A 19,690-nucleotide genomic window follows, 5' to 3' on the forward strand; every position below is an offset into this window, starting at 1 on the left:
CAGACTAGGATAGGTCCAGACTAGGACTTGGCAAGACAACACTAAACAAAGAACATAGAAGCCCAACGGCAGCAAGGCTGGAGGCCCAATAGGCCACTAGGTTATAGAGAGGCCTGGATAGGCTACAAAGCAGGATACAAGAGTGGAGCAGACCCTGAGGCCACAAGGCTAGGTAAGGCCTAGAGTAGGCTACAAGGCAAGGAGCAAGGGTGCAGAAGGCCCAGATGCTACAAGGCAAGGAACAAGAGTAAAATGGCCAGATCAGAGAGCCAAGGGTGACTATATGAAGAGACTTCTTGGGTTTGGCAAAGCAGGGTTAAATGGGTCTGGAGCTTGGATGTGGTGCGAGCAGTGAGGAGGAGCTTTGCAAGACTGGAGATTAAGCTCACTAAGGACCCCTGGTGGCGTGGAGGCTGTACAACAGGCTGGATCAGGTGGCCATTGAGGAGATGGCTCAGGTAACTAGGAGTGGAACTCACTGGAGGTCTGAGCTGGCGGGGAGATGTCATAACAAGCCAGATCAGGATACGGTGAGGCTGCACGGCAGGTGAAACCATGAAAGTAGCTTAGTGAACACCAACATTTACATCTCAGCAAGCAACAATACTAAAAACTCAGCGTGCAGTGGACATTATGTATATTTTTAAACCAAAAGGCACAAAAGCTGAGTAGATGGCACATTTCAATGAACGATTTTAATATTCATGTATTTAGTGACCCAATCAAGTTTCATAAATCCATTTGAGACTTTATTCTTATTCTATCACTTCTGAAGAAAACCTTACCAGTACTTCCTAATGAAAATATAAAATTACTAATCCCTTTAAGGGAGGGAAAGAGGGAAGGGAAGATGGGGATGCCAGGGGATGGGGGGGGGGGGGGGGAGAATGGTAGGGATGCCAAAGGATAGAAGGAAAGGGAAAGTAGTGATGCAAAGGTGGGGGAATAAAAGAAAGGATATTTCCAGAGGGGTATAGAGGAGGAAAGGGAAAGACATAATGCCAGGGGGTGGGGGGAGAGAAGGAAATTATACAGGAGAGGAGAGGAAAGGTGATGATGTGCCCTGACAAAGTGAACCCAATGCAGGGTGTTCCCCAACATAAAAAGGTTGGACATCACTGGAATAAAGGAATCCAGTGAACGCCTGAAACTCAATATCCTAAAAAAAATTGTTGAGTAGATGGGTCAATGGTTAAATGTCCTCTCAAGCCAGATACTTGATTGAAGCCTCCTGTCAGTTCAGCTCGAGGGTTCAGCCAGTTTGTGAATGAGCTATATATGGGCTTTACAAAGACAGTAGATGGCTGCAAACTGCAAGGGACAGGGTGTAGAGAATTCCCTCAGACCATATGTATGTGAAATTGAATAGTTCAACAAGGAAGAAAGATGCCTTGCTAACCCTTGCCCAATCATTATACCCAAAACACTAGGCCCAGCTGTCCACAGCAGATGGAGGATAGGAGAGGAAATGGGAATTATTTTTAACAATTAATACCAAAACATGGGGTGTAAAAGTGTAAAATATTACTTTAAGTGTCCTGTTCAAACTGTATATGTAACTACTCTAGGCATAAAATCAGTATTTTGAATAGGTACAGAGTAAAATCAGTTATTGGAGAAACTCTTAAAGCAAAAGTCACAAACCTGGTTTTAAATAGTTGACATGTATATATCTTAAGCCCTTTATTTATGACTATGGTTGAATTTCAGGCATTACCAACTGTTTGTGCAACTGTTGTCCTAAACAGCTGCCTAGCACCAGCTGTAGAGTTTCTTTTGCGGAGTTTGTTTCTATAATTAGAATAATAGATTAAAAGCCCTAAGTGATGCCTGTTTTGATAAATAGCATAATTGTTCTTCCTCTAATGCAGGACTGTGTCTTACATTTTACTTTTGTTTAAATTATATAACTCATGTTGGAGTGGAATTGTTCATGACCTACAACATTTTTCCAGGTTTTTCTTGCACATTATCCAAAATGCAAGTCAGGTACTATCAAAAGCTTCCATTGCTGAGAAATTATGATGTGCCTGCTCAAAGCTACACCATGACACTTTTGCCAGCTATTAGGTGTTACTGTCAGAGTGGTACTCGACTCTTGCTTTAAGTACCTGCAGTAAGTCTGCCAAAGATCCATTGGGAAGTGGCAATCATAAAATCCACTTTGACCTCTTTTTTCCCCATCAGCGGGTGGCCACAAAACCGTCAGGGTACAGAGGAATTTCTGCCATGCTGCCTGACAGAGATGCTTCAATAGTATTATCATTTATAGTCAAATGTGTATTTGCTCCTTAAATTGTCTTATCCACTGTATCATATGTCAGAATTCCAAAATATTAGAGAACTTAATTTAGTTATGTCCAGTGGATTCTTTTAAGTAGTTCTCATCATACTACCAGATAGACTAAGCTGTTTCTTCCAGGTTGTATCTATAGGAAAAATGTTCAACAGCTGATTTCCAAAAGCATTTACATGCTTAAAAATGGGTTTTACACATGGAAATGCACTTTGCCTGTATAAGTAGGCTTCTGAAAACTGCTTCAATATATGCCATTGAATTGCCATACAATTTACTCGCGCAAGTGCACTTTGCATGCGTAAATACCTTTTGAGCATTGCTACGATAGTTTGTTACATTTAGATGAATAATTCCTTTGAAAATTCACCTAGTAGCATGTTCTACTCCTTTTACTTATCACTTACTAATATATTATAAAAGCTTAATTGTATGGAAGAAGCTACACCAAAAAATGTACATTGTATTTTAGATTCAATGGGGATCTTATATGTAGTGAAAAACTTATATTGCACTCCTAGGGCTGCTGCTACCAGCTCCATGATTAAGCATCAGAAAATGCATTCCATTTTTAAATGATAAAAAAGAAATTACAATGGGCCTTGAGTATAGTACAGAGGGCTTGTCAAACTAGTAAACCTTAGAAAATCTAAAAGTGAGATAAACATCACGCTTGTTGGTCAAAAAGGAAATTAAAAAAATACAAAGCAGGACAGCAGTTTGTGAAGGAATTTAAACATCTAACATCATACAGGATGAAAGCTGAAAACAGCCCCCATCCCCTAATGTTTAATACAGGGCATTTGCAGGATTGTGTCTTTGGGTACTGACTCTTTGATGACTCCTGTTTCTGGATTATTTGACCATGGCAAATTATTTCAAAGCTGCTGTCAAATTATTTGTGCGTCAAGGACAATGCAAACAGGTCTTAAAATATGCAAAGTTCTGCTGGAGTGCTGATTTTCTGTTGCACAGGCTTCTTATGAGTCAGATACTGGAGCCGATGCAATATCGGCTTGCGAAAAATGGGCCTGCATGATTGAGCACCTACCCATCTCTCCCAGGCGTGCGATGGAATAAGGTAATGAGCTGCCGCATAAAAAAAGGAGGCACATGAGGAAATTATGCGTTCCTAGTGCCTCCTCAGCATCGGATGCCCAGGAGCATCCGTTTTCTCCCGCTGCTGACACAAAAAACATGCACAATATACATGACCTGGACAGTGCATATTGTGCGCCCAGAATTTTTTTTTCAAGATTTTATTTTTTGCGCAATGCTGCTTTCTGAGGTTCCTCCTATTTTGTATCGCAATGATACTAATAGGAGAAACCACAGAAAAGATTGTTTTACTGATAGAGCCCTTGACAGCTCTCGGGCTGGCATTAAATTTGCTGTGTTACAATGAGCACATTGGTCGCGCAGGAATTTTTTTTAATCAGGGGATAACAGCTAATAGCACTCATCTACATGGAATTTACATGTGATGAGCGCTATTAGCTACGTGCTGGTTTTGATATGTTTTTTTAGATACGCTGATCCCAGTATTACATCGGGAGTAAATCTAGTGCATCCAACCACACGCTGACCTAAGCACCCAATATTACATCGATCTGTCTATATTTAGGGAAATTACTTCTGTCTGCATTCTTCAATCAAATTAAAAACAAATGGTAATTGTTTTCATTTTAGCTTCCAGCCCTAGTGAATTATGCAGAAGAAAGGTTTAAGACTGTTGCCTAGTATTGGCTAAATTGTATTAATTAAAGGGAAACAAATTGCAAGATGTGAACTAAGTCAAACTGCTGTCAATTGCCAATATCATGACATCATATACTTGCAAAGCCAACTAATGAAAAACAATGACAGTTGTAATATGACCAAAAAAGGTGAAGAATTCTGTACTTTCCTCCCCTGGCTCTTCAAACTTCCCTCTTATGTTTATTATACCAATACAAAAGTCGTCTTTCTAGCTAGATTCCTGAAACTATCAACCTGTCTGTTTCTTGGATTTACTGGGTCCTAATCCTAGGTTCTCATTCTTTTTGTTTTATCTGGAAAGACATGCATATTTTATAAGCATTCACCCTGGTATTTAACCTCATCTCAGCCCGCAAATCCACTTTTCAGTTGTTCATGTCATAGACATGTTTCACCAGTATCAGTTTGATGCCTGCCTAAGGGGGTCATGTTCCCGGAAGAGGAGTCGGGGCTGACGCCGCGAAAACTTCGCAGACAGCGAAAGCTACACTGCATTTTCGCTGCCAGTTTCACACCGAATAACTACACCTGTTATGGTGTAGTTATTTGGCGTGACGCCGGCAGCGATCGCACCGCGGAGGTGCGATCGCTGCCGGCTATCGCAGGACCGCCCCCCGTTATCGCCGAATTCACTATGCCTTGCGGCATTAGTAAATCCAGCCTTAAGTTTCTTATAAGGGTAGCTAGTACTGCAGCACTTTAATTTTCTTAGATTCATAGGGGTGAGATTAAGTAGGAAGAACTTTCAAAAACTTTAAAACTATTTTATTTATGAACATTTGATATTCTGCCTTTCCCATGATAACACAGATTACATTTACAATTGCCAATATCTCCTCAGAAATTATATAAATCAGAATGAAAAAATGAAATCTTCATAATTGTTACTTTCATTGCCAACAATTATCTAAAATAACATTAGCCAGTATTAGAATTTGAACGTTTAATTTTTAGATAGACTTCAAGCAACAGTACAGTGAAGAATAAATACAAGCATCTAACAAAACAGGTAGTGAACATGTTTGGTAACAAGATGATGTCTACCCAATGTTCTTGGTTTTCTTAACTTTATAGTTAATTATTATAACGCAAATGAAGATTTCTTTTTCTTTGCCTTTCCCTTCTCTGTGCTTCTCCCTGACAGACACACGACAATGCAACACCCCTCCCCCCTCAAAGACTGAACGAGGAGGGAAAGACCTTTCCTCAATGCTCAGCCTTCTGCAGGGGACTCTCCCCCTGAAAGATGCCCCCTCACCACCCTAAACTGACATCGCCAGGACCCAGCTTAGGACTTCAGCTGTCCTCTCTTGGGGGCAAGACGATCGTGCTCTGCTACAGGATCCAACATCTGTGCAAAATGCCATATATGCACCCACCAAAAATAGCTCTCCATATCTTCCTCGAGAAGGTTCAAAACCTCTCTTTTCTCCTTCTTGAAGCCTTTCCATTTTAATCTCCCACTCCTCCTCAGCCTCTGAATGTACTTATTTGAACGTAGTTCCCCTTCCCAGCGGCTTTCGTTTGTCCCCCCCAGACCAGAACCACTAAAGGGTTTCTCATATTTAATGTCTGGGATGGAGGGGACATAAGTAGTACATTTGGCCCTTTGGTCTGTGTTTTTTGATGCACTTTGGTTAAAAGTGATTATACAAATGCACACTGAAGAAGCTAAAGAACTGTTCGAGGAGCACCGGAAGAATGCAGTTGCTTCGTATATTTTCTGCCAAATTCTTACACGGTAAAGCACCCGCAGAGGCCATCCTATAAAAGTTTCGCCCCTTCCTCCGGTACTAACTCTCTTACCTCTGGTCAGCGTCTGCTCCCTGGGGCCGCCGCAACAGCGACTGTCGCCGTGTAAACAAACGCAGCCCGCGCGGGGAGAGCCCTTGTTTCCTTGACAACGTCGCCAGCCCGTTCAAACACACGCGCCGCAGCTCGCGCCCCTGCTCGCGCCGGATTTCCGACAGCCAATCGGAGTTTCGATAGGGGGCGGGCCCTTTTAACGCAGACCAATCCACAGCTGCAAGACGTTAAAAGGTCCGCCGGCGAGGGAGAGAAGCTAGCAGTTGGCGCTATAAATCTGGCGAGGAGGAAGGCTAGGAAGATGTATGGACTGTTTTTTTTCCGCACGATACAGGGAATCGCTCAGAACGTACTTCCTATTCCCCCCCAGTTCCTGAGGAAACAGTATGTGTTCTATTTTATTGTTAAACGAGCACCGAACAGCTAATAATAGCCGTGTGGCCCAATTCTAAAATCGAATTTCGCGGGCTTTTATAGCCATCGACTTCCCTTTATAAATTATCGCGAGACTGTCGTTGTTTTTTTTAACTCCGTTCAGTCGTGATTGGTTATTAATGTGCTCTGAGCGCGTTTCTGATTGGTTGGCTGAGCCGTCAACTTTTTTAAGTCGAGCGCTCTGCTGCTGATGGAGCGGGGCGGTTCTTAAGCGCTACCGATAGGGGAAGCTGCGGAGGTTTCCTGGTTTCGGTAAAGTGTATCCGTGAAAGCCATTCAAATGAAATAAAATAGGCCTACAGGTTAGTAAGCTTCTAGCCTGCCCTGGGTCTCGGGGTTGACTACCGGTTCCGGCTTCTCAGCTACGTATTAAGGATGATTACAAGTCTGCTGTAGTTGCTTTTGGGTGGTCTTTACCTTCGATCCTTCCTGGCCCGAGGTATCTTCCCCACCCCAGTCCGTGCCCTGCTAACTCGGGTGAATTTTATTTATTTCATACATATTCTGCCTTTCAGGCACTTCAAAGTAGATTACCTAAATAGTACGATCCTAATCGGAAATTATGAGTATTACACACTCGGTAATGTTGAGGTAGTGGCAGATTCACGCAACTTTTTATTGGTATTTATTTATTTAGTTTACGGTTTAACCATCACATCGGTTTGTAGAGCATACAATTTAAAATTTTTTAAACCATATTACATTCATCAATACATACATACGTCAATCCAATAAGCAATAACTTATCTAACATTATAAAATTACCAAGGCACTTAACGATGAATTCAGTTAGCTAAAATAACTCTTCTATGCGTAGCTTCTGCATTAGGATTATCTAAAATAAAACTATTACAGGCCGATACAGTACAGTCTGCTCCGAAACTAATAACACCTGCAGCATGCAAATGCATGTTAATGGCCCTATTAATTATTCCCGCGTGATACAGAAAGTAAAATGTGCAGCCAAGCCACATATTTTACTTTCAGAAATTAACGCCTGCCCAAAGGCTGGCACCGGGAAAGTGTACAGAAAAGCAGAAAAAACGGCTTTTCTGTACACCCTCCGACTTAATATCATAGCGATATTAAGTTGGAGGCCCCAAAATAAAAAACTTTAAAAAAAATTGTAAATCAGCTGGCAGCCCGCAGGAGAGAAGATAGAGGCTCAATTATGCCGGCGTCCATTTTCTGAACCCGTGACTGTCAGCGGGTTTGAGAACAGACACCAGTAAAATTGCACGTTGGCTGTCAAACCTGCTAACAACCGCCGCTCCTGTCAAAAAGGAGGTGTTAGGGATGGGATGGATAATTGTCCCTTATTTGCTGACCTCAGATTTCAGGATGGTGTATGAATTCTTATGGATGCCGTTAACCATTCAACTTGTTTTCCATATATGATTTTGTGACGTATACATAACTGGGCAGACTGGATGGGCCATTCGGTCTTCTTCTGCCGTCATTTCTATGTTTCTATGTTTCTATGTTTCTATGTTTCTATGTTTCTATATTGAATTCTTTGTTCTGTGGGTAGCCAATGTAAATTTATTAATATGGGAGAAATATGATCTTGTTTGCGTGAACCAGTCAAAACTCAAGCTGCAGAATTCTGCAATATTTGAACATAAGAACATAAGAAAATGCCATACTGGGTCAGACCAAGGGTCCATCAAGCCCAGCATCCTGTTTCCAACAGTGGCCAATCCAGGCCTTAAGAACCTGGCAAGTACCCAAAAACTAAGTCTATTCCATGTAACCATTGCTAATGGCAGTGGCTATTCTCTAAGTGAACTTAATAGCAGGTAATGGACTTCTCATCCAAGAACTTAGCCAATCCTTTTTTAAACACAGCTATATTAACTGCACTAACCACATCCTCCGGCAACAAATTCCAGAGTCTAATTGTGCGTTGAGTAAAAAAGAACTTTCTCAGATTAGTTTTAAATGTGCCCCATGCTAACTTCATGGAGTGCCCCCTAGTCTTTCTACTATCCGAAAGAGTAAATAACCGATTCACATCTACCCGTTCTAGACCTCTCATGATTTTAAACACCTCTATTATATCTAATTGTTGAGGAAGGCATTACAATAATCTAATCCATTAAAAATGAGAGCTTGCAGAATAGTTCTAAAATTGTTTGTTTAGTAGTGGCTTAAGTTTTCTCAAAGTTAGTCATTTAAAATAGCCATCTTTTATTTTGGATGCAATGTGTGTTTTGAAATTAATTTCTGGGTTGAGAATTCCAAGATCTCTAATTTTTGTTGATGGATTAATTTGGTCGTTCTCTACTACTAATTTATCTGTGTTATTGTTTAATGTTGTTTTCCTTCTAAAATGATTACTTCTATTTTTTCTAGATTCAAACATAATTTCATTTGTGTCAACAACTGGTTAATTATATTGAGGTCATTTGAAAAGCTTTTTCAAGAGTGACTGTTAGGATTAAAATCTGCATATATGAAGTAATTTAAACCAAGTCTGGAAATGAGGTGACAAAGTGGTGTCAAATATATATTGAAAAGGACAGCAGATAGGGCAGAGCCTTGTGGTACTCCGGTTTTGAGTTTGACTTCATGAGAAGTTGAATTATTAATGTTAACACGATATGTTCTGTTAAGAAAGGAGATAAACCATTCTAAAGTCTTCCCATTAATACCTATTTCAGTAAGCCTACGTATTAAGATGTCATGATTAACAGTGTCGAAGGCTGCCGTAAGGTCTAACATGAACAATAGAAATGAGTGTGGTATGAGTGTATGTGTTGCTAAATTAATACATAAAGTGGCTAAAGTAAAAAGTTCTTCTTTTACTACATCGCTTCTAGTCCCTTAGAAGCAATTTGAGGTAGTTTAATAAAACAAGAATTTTTTATCATTAACTCAGATATTCCCAACAACTTTGCTTCCTTTCTCGCAGCACTCCTTCGTGTAGTGTTTCACAACCTTTTTTGTTTCGTGGCACACCCAGCATATGGTTCACTTTATGGCAAACCAGCCACGTCCTCTTCTCTTCACTTGCCCCCCCCCCCCCCCCCACCCCATCCCATTGGCATCATCACCTTTTCCCTCCCCCATCCCTTGGCACTATCACCTTATCCCTTCCCTCGTCCCCTGGCATCAACTTCTTCCTTTCCCTCTCCCTCACCTACCATCTTCCCTCTCCCACCATTTCTTTCACTTCCCTTGCATTATCATCACCATCTATTTTCTTCTACCACCCCCTGGAATTATCCTCTTCTCTCTCAACCTTCTCACCCCTGATATCATCACCACCACCACCATCTTCCTTTTCCTTCTGCCTCCCTCCCCCACCCCCTTGCATAATCATCAACACATTCCCTTTCTCCCTCTCACCCCTAGCATCATCCTTACCATCTTCCTTTTCCCTCTACCCCTCTCTCATCCCCTGAAATCATCACCTTCCTCCTCCCTATCTTCTGCATATCTCCTGCTATAATCATGCTTTTCCATCTACCCTACTCCCTGCCATCACCTTCCCTTTCCCTTCATCTCTCTCCCCCACCTCCAGGCACTATTATCACCTTCCCTCTCCCACCAGTAGAGTAGAAGAACTAGGGGTCACTATTTGAAACTCCAGGGAGGAAGACTTAGAACCGATGTCAGGAAATATTTCTTCACTGAGAGGGTGGTATATGCCTGGAATGCCCTTCCGGAGAAAGTAGTGAAGATTAAAACTGTGAAGGATTTCAAAGGGGCATGGGATAAACACTATGGATCCCTAAAAGGCTAGAGGATGGGAATAAATAAATAAAGCTTAACCGGCACGGAGCAGCAGTTACTACCCTTAAGAGAAACATGGGGGTAACCTGCACGGAGTGGCATTTACTATCTTGGGAAGCTTGCTGGGCAGACTGGATGGACCATTTTGGTCTTTTTCTTCCATCATTACTATATTACCACCTCTTCCCCTTGCCCCTTGGATCATCATCATCATCATCACTTTTTCATCCCTCTCCTTCACCTCTTGGCATCATCACCTTTTCTCTCCACCTCTTCACTTCTGGAATCATCCCCTGGTACCATTACTTTCCCTCTTCCCCCACCCCCAGGCATCATCATCACCTTCACTACCTCTTTGCCCCACTCACTTGCATCATCTTCACCTTCCTTAATCCTTCAACCCCCCCCATCATCCTCACCTTCCATCTCCTTCTCTCTGCCTCCAACCCTTTCCCTCACCCCTTGGCATCAGCATCAACTTCCCTATGCCTCCACCCCCCCGGCATCATTACCATCCCTCCACTCCTGTCCCTCTCCTCTGACATCATCTCTCTCTCTTTCATCTTCTCTTTCCCTCCACTCTGCCCCTGCCATCACCTTCCCTTCTCTCTCTCCCCCACATCCAGCTGTCCCTTTCCCCCACCCCCAATCCTCAAACAGCAGAAGTCTGGGAGCAGGCTTATCCAGTGCTGCTGCTTCCTCCTTTGCCAGTTTCCCTCTGCAATCTGAATTGCACTGGGCCAAAAGGTCTCACAAGCTTACAGAGCCCTGTGGAGTTTCCGTCTCAGACAGAGGGGAAGCAGGAGTAACTGCCGATAAGTGCTGCTCTCTGTCGCCCCTTGCTGGTGGGAGGACACCCTCCAGGCCCAGAGAGAAAGGCAAAATAGACTGCAGCCGTGGCACACCTGCACTTGTGCCAGGGCACACTGGTTGGGAAATACTGCCCTAGTGATACAACATTTACTTACAGAGTAGAACATTAACTTACAGCTTCTTTTCCCATGACTGTGGTTGCTGTGTTAGTCCACTAGGATACATATATTTAAGTATCTACAAACAAGTTTTAGATGATACATTTGTACTGGCTAACTTAATACATCAGTGATTGGATTTCAAGAATTATCCTGTTTTTATCATGTCATTGAAGAAAAAGATACATTCTTTTGTACTCTGTACAATTTAAACCCAGTGTAAGTGTCATGCCAGGTCTGACCAAGGTTCATCAAGCCCAGCTTTCTGTCTCTTGACAGTTAGCCAATCTGGATCAGAAGTACCCATCAGATCCCCCCAATAGTTGATCTGTTTCTTGCATCTCACACCTAGGGATAAGCACTGGTTTTCCCAAGTCTTCCTTGCTAAGTTTTTATGTACTTTCCTTCATGAGCTTGACCAGTCCTCTTGAACCCACTATCAGGCAGATTCAGTAAACTGCGCGGGAGAGCGGGCACTTCGAGGCGAGTGCCCGCTCTCCCAACACGTGCCCAGGCTACTCTCCTGGGCACACGATTCAATATGCAAATGAGGGCCCATGCTAATGAGGCGCTAGGGACACTAGCACATCCCTAGCGCCTCCTTATTGGCGGAAACGGCGGCTGTCAGCAGGTTTGACAGCCGACGCATAATTTTACCGGCGTCAGTTGTCAAATCCGCTGACAGCCACGGGTTCAGAACACGGACATCAGCAAAATCGAGTGTCCGTTTTCCAACCCGCAGGCTGCAGGCAGACATTTATTTATTTTTGGGGCCTCCAACTTAATATCGCTATGATATTAAGTCGGAGGGTGTACAGAAAAGCAGTTTTTTTCTGTTTTTCTGTACACTTTCCCGGTGCCAGCCGAAATTAACTCCTGCCTATGGCAGGAGTTAATTTCTGAGAGTAAAATGTGCGGCTTGGATGCACATTTTACATTCTGTATCGAGCGGGACTAACTAATAGGCTCATCAACATGCATTTGCATGTTGAGGGCGCTATTAGTTTCAGGGGGGTTGGACACGCGTTTTCCATGCACTGTTACCCCTTACTGTATAAGGGGTAATAATAGCGTGTCAAAAATGCGCGTCCAAACGGGCTAACGGTGTGCTCGGCCTGAGCGCGCACCGTACTGAATCGGCCTGTATGTTAGTTGCTTTGACCATGTCTTCTAGTAACAAATTCCATAGCTTGATTGTGTGCTGAGTGAAAAAATACTTCCTATGATTTGTTTTAAATGTGCTTGTTAGTTTAATGAAGTGTCCCTAGTTCTAGTGTTTGAAAGGGTAAATAACCATTCTCTATTTACCCAGTCCACCCCACTCTTGATTTTATAAGTTTCAATCATATCCGCGCTGTCTTCTCTTTTCCAAGCTAAAGAGCCCTAATCTGTTTAGCCTTTCTCTGTAAGAGAGCTTTTCCACCCCTTCATCATTTTTGTCACCCTTCCCTGTATCTTTTAAATATCCGCTGTGTTTTTTTGAAATGGATCTAAACAAGGGCATTATGATATTCTCGGTTCTCTCTTACTTTCCAAATAATGCCTAACTTCCTCTTCTTCCTGCCAAATGGGATTATGCTTGCTCACCAGCAGGTGGAAGCAGAGAACTTCTTCCTTTTTTGATGTCATTCTTGCCTATATATTCTGAGAGAGCTGGCTATAAAGTCAGTAGGTTCTGTCTTCAGCTGGTGGTGGATAGCAGGAACACAAAACAAGAGAAAAGGGAATGAACCAGTTGCAAAAGGACAGCAGATGAAACTGTTCTTCCCTTTCAAAGTCCATTTCCCATTTGGACCTGATTGGGTTTCTACCCATTGCCTGCATAGTGCTGGGGCCAAGAAGAAAGGGAAGAGTAGTGCTGAGTGGCAGTCACATTGTATGACTTAACTGGGACCTTATCCAAATAAGTGTTAAGTGGTCATGGCAAGAAGTTACTGTGGCTAAAGCATTGGGCTGCCGATTTAGCTTCCAAGATCCATTTGATCAGGTTACTCTTCAAGGGCCATTTGCTATTTGGGGAAGAAATGGAGAAATTGGTAAAAGATTTAGGAGATTCCAAACCCCAGAATTTGCCAGAAGATCAAGGTTGAGGGGTAACAAGAACCTTCAAGGGATGACTGAGTTTAGATAATATAGACCATCTAAGGGGTTATACCCACAAGAGGGAGAAGCCAGAGAGGAAGCTGTGTGGGAGGGCCCAGAGGATCCAAATGAGGGTGCTGAGGTTGTCTACTCACTTTCTTCAGTGAATGGAAGCTTAACAAAATTTTACAACGCATGGACCCATATTACTAAGAACAGTTGGTTCCTAGAAATGATTCAGCAGAGCTTTGCCTTGAACTGCTCACCCATATTCCTGAAACATGTATAATATCCCACTGTAGGTCCCAAATAAAGAAAGGAGCCATTAGAGCAACAATAGAGAAGCTACTCAACCTGGAAGCGGTAGTTCTGAGTCTGAGATAGGAAAGGGATGTTTGCTTTACTTTGCAGTTCCAAAAAACCCCAAATGTTTTGCCCAGTATTGGACCTAAAGAGGGTGAACAGATATCGGAGTACCCCATTTCAGAATGGAAATGCTGAGTCCAGTAATGAGGGAAGTAAGGAAAGGGGAGAGTTCCATACCTCCCTGGATCTGGCAGAAGCATATCTGCACATCAAAAGTTGCTAAGGAGTGCACTCCTGGTGAGCCATCATCAATTCCAAGCTCAGGCCCTTTGGACTGGCCTCAGCCCCATGCACCTTTACTAAGGTGGACTAAGTGAATTCTTTGCTTCAGTCTTTACTACAGTTGATTTTGGAGCGTTCTGAGGATGAGCAGGATACAGATGGGTGTTGTCAGCTGATGGAGCCCAGTGACCTGTTTGTGGCTAAAACCAAAGGCCTTTACACAAACCTCATCTTCCTTGACATATCTGCTGCTTTTGACACAGAGCTCCAATATGGGCAGTATATAAGAATCTGTAAGTAAATAAAATATTCACCATCTACTTCATAAGAACATAAGAAATTGCCATGCTGGGTCAGACCAAGGGTCCATCAAGCCCAGCATCCTGTTTCCAGCAGAGGCCAAACCAGGCCACAAGAACCTAGCAAGTACCCAAAAACTAAGAAGATCCCATACTACTGATGCCAGTAATAGCAGAGGCCGTTCCCTATTTATTTTATTTATTTATTTATCGCGTTTTATATACAGTCGTTCGGTTTCGCCATCACAACGGTTTACAAAGTTTCGATGTTTTGCCTTTGACAATTAGTGTAAAGGCTGCAAGTAAAAAGTACTCAAACTGTGCATCAATATGGGCAATTATAAAATTACTCTGAAGTGTGCTGCTGTGTTACTACCAACATATGCATAGAGTGGAGGAGCAACCTTTTGGTTAAAGCAGCGAGCTGTGAACCAGGGAAACTTGATTAATAGCAGTTAATGGGCTTATCCTCCAAGAACTTATCCAAACCTTTTTTAAACCCAGGTACACTAACTGCACTAACCATGTCCTCTGGCAACAAATTCCAGAGCTTAATTGTACATTGAGTGAAAAAGAATTTTCTCCAATTAGTCTTAAATATGCTACTTGCTAACTTTATTGAATGCCCCTAGTCCTTCTTCTGTTATCTGAAAGTGTAAATAACCGATTCACATCTACTTGTTCAAGACCTCTCATGATCAAAGACCTCTATCATATCCCCCCTCAGCCGTCTCTTCTCCAAGCTGAACAGCCCTAATCTCTTTAGTCTTTTCTCATAGGGGAGCTGTTCCATCCGCTTTATCATTTTAGTTGTCCATTGCAACTATATCTTTTTTGAGATGCGGCGACCAGAATTGTACACAGTATTCAAGGTGCGGTCTCACCATGGAGCGATAGAGGCATTATGACATTTTCCATTTTATTAACCATTTCCTTCCTAATAATTCCTAACGTTCTGTTTGCTTTTTTGACTGATGCAGACACTGAGCCGACAATTTCAAAGTATTATCCACTATGATGCCTAGATCTGTTTCCTGGGTGGTAGCTCCTAATATGGAACCTAACATTGTGTAACTACAGCAAGGGTTATTTTTCCCTTCATGCATCACCTTGCACTTGTCCACATTAAATTTCATCTGCCCTTTGGATGCCCAATCTTACAGTCTCACAAGTTCCTCCTGCAATTTATCACAATCCACTTGTGATTTAACTACTCTGAATAATTTTATATCATCTGCAAACTTGCTAACCTTACTTGTCATATTCCTTTCCAGGTCATTTATAAATATATTGAAAAGCACCAGTCTAAGTACAGATCCTTAAGGTTTACCCTCTTCCTCTGCCCTCATTTGGATTTCAGACTCAGTCTTGACTCTCCCAGCGCACTGTTAGTATGTCCTCCTGGTGGATCCGCCTCTGCTGCCTTCCCACTATCAATTAGTATGCCTCAGAGCTCTGTTCTTTGTACTCTTCTCTCTCATTCTTAATTCTCTTGGTTCCCCCATGATTTTCAGTTCCATCTTTATATATCGATGCCTCCCAGAAATTTCATCAGGAATCCAGTCCCAAATGTGAGCCTGCTTATCTGATGTTGCTGCTTGGAGGTCCCACTGCCACTCCAAACCCAATTCCGCTCTTCTCCTTTTCTCAGTTTCTGTGGATGTTATCCTCCATCCCCTAATCCATAACTTTGGTCATCTTAGACTCCTCTTTCTCACATCCAAAACACTGCTATTGTGTCATCTTCTTTCTGAGTAATATCACCAAAATATGTTCCTTTTTTTCTGAACATACTACCAGAACTTTTATCCACTATCATCACTTCCTCCTTAGACCACTGCATCCGGCTTCTCACAAGTCTCCCCGTGAACCGTCTGTCTACTACAGTCTATCCAGAATTCAGCTGTGTGACTTATCTTTTGCCAAAGTCACTACACCCACATAACCCCTCTTCTCATGTCACTACATTTGGCTCCTTATCGGTTACACAAGCTCCTCTTTCTCACCTACAAAAGTCTTTGACCTACAGCTCTTCACAACTTCTCCTGCCTTACCTCTCTTTGTGAACTGCACTTATCAGGCAAGTCATTCTTATCTGTGCTCTTCTCCTTCACTGCCAACTCCATGCGTTTCATCTTGCTGCACTGTGTGCTTGCAATAGACTTCCTAAGTTGGTTTGTCATGCTCCCTTTCTGGCCTTTTTCAAATCCTTCTTCAAATCTTCTAAAAACGACCTTTTTAAGACTGCTTTTAAGTCTTAACCCCTGATTATCCTGCTCATAACATTATTCATTTTAATCATTTGTTTTTTCAGTAAAAATGAAATTTCCAAAGTCTTTGGCCCTGCATGATTGTCTTGATTAGATTGTAAGCTCTACAGAGAAGGGACTCTTATGTGTTTTTGTACATTGAATAGCACTTTAAAAAAACTGAGTAGTAGTAATTTTGTGCCACAGACGTTTGCAAACCTGATTTATTAAATGTATTGTGTAAGTACACCAAACCAGACTTCAGGTGAATTACTTTTGTTCTGTCCTTTTATATGTATAGTTGGTGTGGATGCTTTAATGAATTAAAACATTCCAATAAAGGTAAAATTTTTGATAGAAAAGGGAATTCAAGGACAAGAGGAGGCAGTGAAAACTAGTACTGTGACAGAATTCAAGCATGTTCGGGACAGAGAGGACAGTAGTAGAAATAAGGTTAGGAGGTTGCAGAAGTACAAACAACTGAATTTTCACTCCCTCAAGAACCAAAGGCAAGGGGAAATGTGATGAGAAAACAAGGAGCTGATAAAGGAAGCTTACGATAGGAACGCCATGGGGTAGCCAAGTGGAAACCAGCAGGCTATAATTCCCAAGAAGCCAGCTGGATCAGTGCTGGCAGATGGTTGGTAGCCAGGTAGCAATAAGCAAGGCTATGGAAGGGGCCCTAGGCAACAGCATCACTAATTCCAACAGTAGCCTCCTTAATTTTAGAAGTTGTCTAGAGTATTACACAACTTGTTGGTAAGGCGTGTGGAGTGCGTGTTAGATTAAGTATATAAATTTGTAAGCTTACCTACTCAGGATGGGAAAAAGAAAAACACTGAATTGGTTAAGGAACACATCTTACAATCACTTAGAATGTTATAGCTGGCAACTTGGATGTATCCTTAGCATTATAGACCAAAATAACTGGATGATCTTTGTCTGCTATCATGTACTGTTACTGTCAGGTTCAGGAGTACTTCTTAAAGATCCAAGTTTGAGCTGGAAAACAGAAAGAAGTAAAAAAAAAACAAAAAAACCCTTTTGAAGAAAGACAGATTTGATACCCATATTGTATCTAAAAAAAAACTAGACTCTCTTCCAGTTGTCATATCTTTTATTGGCCTAATATAAGAACCATCCAGCAATGATGTACGTGAGGTTTGAGACCATAAAGTAACATATACAAATCCAAATTTCACCTGCAAGCGATTAAGTATAATAAAAATAAAAATAGTTACTTGGCATTGTGTGGAAAGCAGACTGCTGGAAACAATACATGGAATAGAGACTGGATCTAGCATCTTGCTGGGATTTTACCTGGCAATTTTGTGGCCATTTCCATAGCTGGGGCCATAGCACAACGTGCTGTGTCACGGTTCTGAGTTCAGATCCCTGTGTATCAGGCCTGAGTATAACACTTCCAGGGGAAGAGAAGACTGCTGCCTGTAATCCACATGGTCACGCACTCTGGTGTGAGGGATGCAACACAGACCAATAAGGGATGTAAAGACTTTACAAAAAATATGTATATACAATATTTGCAGGATCTAGGCTGCCATTTTGGAACTTGGAACTATTCTGAGATCTATTCTAGCTCATGGCATGAATATTCCAGCATGTATCCTGGGTCCAGAACCCTTTATTTGGGTGTTCAGGTTGTTGTCCTGTGTATTGAAAGGGCTTTTTTCCATAGATAAGCAGCTGAATTAGCCATGCTGTCTGGATATGTCCTCCGTGCCACACTAGGTGGCAGAGCTCTCCAAGATCACCCAAAGTCTTTTGGTGAGGTGTTCCTTCCTTCCTGTATATCCCCCTGCCTCCTCGAGGCTCCTCAGTCCATTTTTTTTCCGTGTGACTGACTGTACACGGAGCTCTTCTCTCTGTGAGGAAAATAGTTGAGGAAAAAATCTGACAGGAATTTGACAAGAAATTAACAGAATAATTACACAGGACACTTTAACTTAAGATGCCTCGTCCAGGCTTTAAGTTTTGCGACTGTGGGAAGATCATGTCTGTAACTGACAGACATCAATTCTGTTACAAATGCCTGGGTCCTAGACATGACCAGGCAAATTGCAGTGACTGCGGATGCATGTCCCCACGGGCACAGCACCAAAGAGCCACAAGGATCACTCAACTCAGAGAGGAGGCATCGGGCTCGTATACCCCCTCTGAGGCTTCAGCTAGGTCATCTCTGGGACCGAAGACAACCCCCAAGCCCATCAAAGGGCCACCTTGCGGACCCTCCAAGTTCGAAGGAGAAGAAAAAATAAAAAATCCTATTGCAGGGCAGGGAAGATGCGCCGTGGACGCAGTCTGCATCGAAAGCGTCAGCACGTTGTGACGTCGGTGCATCTATGGTGCACGGACGCATCGAAGAAAAACCGATGCATCGGAAGAGCGTCAAAGCCGAAGTTAGCTGACGCATTACTAATACAATCCGGTGCACAGGGTTTCCAACTGACGCAGCCGGCAAAGAGAAACAAAAAACACCCCACGGGTCACAAAAGGCGAAGAAGTCCTTCACTACTGTTTGTTTATTTATTTAAAGTTTTTTATCTACTGACATTCGTAGATATATCATGCCGATTTACATAGAACAAAGTTAACGGGAAAAACAAATTACATAGAACAAGGGCATTTGTAACAAGGAATTAAGGCATTAAAGGTATTTCAATAACTAAAAAGAACGCAATGGGCTGACCATATGAAAACTTATTACAAGAACAATTTTACAACAGTTATTACAAGAATAAGGTTAACAAACAATTACAAAGAAAAGGGGTAGTGGTAGACTTAGAGGATAGTCCATCCCCTCCATGGCTATCAGGATCCTCTTCTCCATCTTCAGAAGTTTACTCTGGACTATCTGCAGCCTCTCATCACCACAGGAGTTCAGTGTTACAGGATCCGCTTCGCCCCAAAATTGTCTATCCACCAAGGGACTTTGGACAACAGAGAAGACCAGACACCGACATCCTCAGAGCGGCTATACTACCATCGGATCACCAGCCAAATCCGAAATCATCTACTTCAACTTCGGCCACTGACATTGTTACGCAGATTACAAACATCTTGTCGCAATTTTTAAAATCAGTTGAACAGCAACACCAACCTATTCCTACTGAAGCAGAGGAGATGCCCACATCACCTAAACCTGGACCAGCACCAAAAGAACAGCCTAGGAGACCTTCGCCTCCTCCAATGGATTCCCCTAGTTCATCTTCATCCCCAGGGTCATCAACCGGTTACCCGTCTGACCCGCATGAATTACCACCAGAGCCAGTTTCCCCACTGGAGGATCTCACATGCTCCCAATTCTTAGAGAAAGTGGGTCACCGGTTGGGCGTGGAAACAAAAGATACCGGACCCCAGACAGGAAATGTTTGGAGACCTAAAGATCTTCGACACTCCGGCTGAACCCACGGCACTTCCTTCTCAGTGCTAGAGAAAGCTTGGGACTCT

The 19,690-nt window shown here is 42.5% G+C and overlaps 2 protein-coding genes across 4 annotated transcripts in view; one reads left to right on the top strand and one right to left on the bottom strand.

Annotated features, from left to right (window-relative positions):
• The window catches only part of KIF24 (kinesin family member 24), a 196,544-nt gene extending 190,514 nt beyond the window's left edge, over nucleotides 1–6,030 (bottom strand). Inside the window, exon 1 of the mRNA XM_029581240.1 lies at nucleotides 5,861–6,030. The gene's annotated coding sequence lies outside the window, so the exon portion shown is untranslated. The remainder of the gene's footprint in view (nucleotides 1–5,860) is intronic.
• An 87-nt stretch (nucleotides 6,031–6,117) lies between these two features.
• Nucleotides 6,118–19,690, top strand: part of NUDT2 (nudix hydrolase 2) — a 31,130-nt gene continuing 17,557 nt past the window's right edge. The window contains exon 1 of one of the 3 annotated variants that reach the window (XM_029581263.1): nucleotides 6,118–6,244. The gene's annotated coding sequence lies outside the window, so the exon portion shown is untranslated. Of the gene's footprint in view, nucleotides 6,245–6,442; nucleotides 6,598–6,640; nucleotides 6,735–19,690 lie in introns of those variants that run through there. The other 2 variants (XM_029581270.1, XM_029581278.1) reach the window with 2 other exon arrangements.

This window comes from Rhinatrema bivittatum, chromosome 1 (assembly GCF_901001135.1).
Source record: "Rhinatrema bivittatum chromosome 1, aRhiBiv1.1, whole genome shotgun sequence".
In the NCBI taxonomy this organism is placed as follows: domain Eukaryota; kingdom Metazoa; phylum Chordata; class Amphibia; order Gymnophiona; family Rhinatrematidae; genus Rhinatrema; species Rhinatrema bivittatum.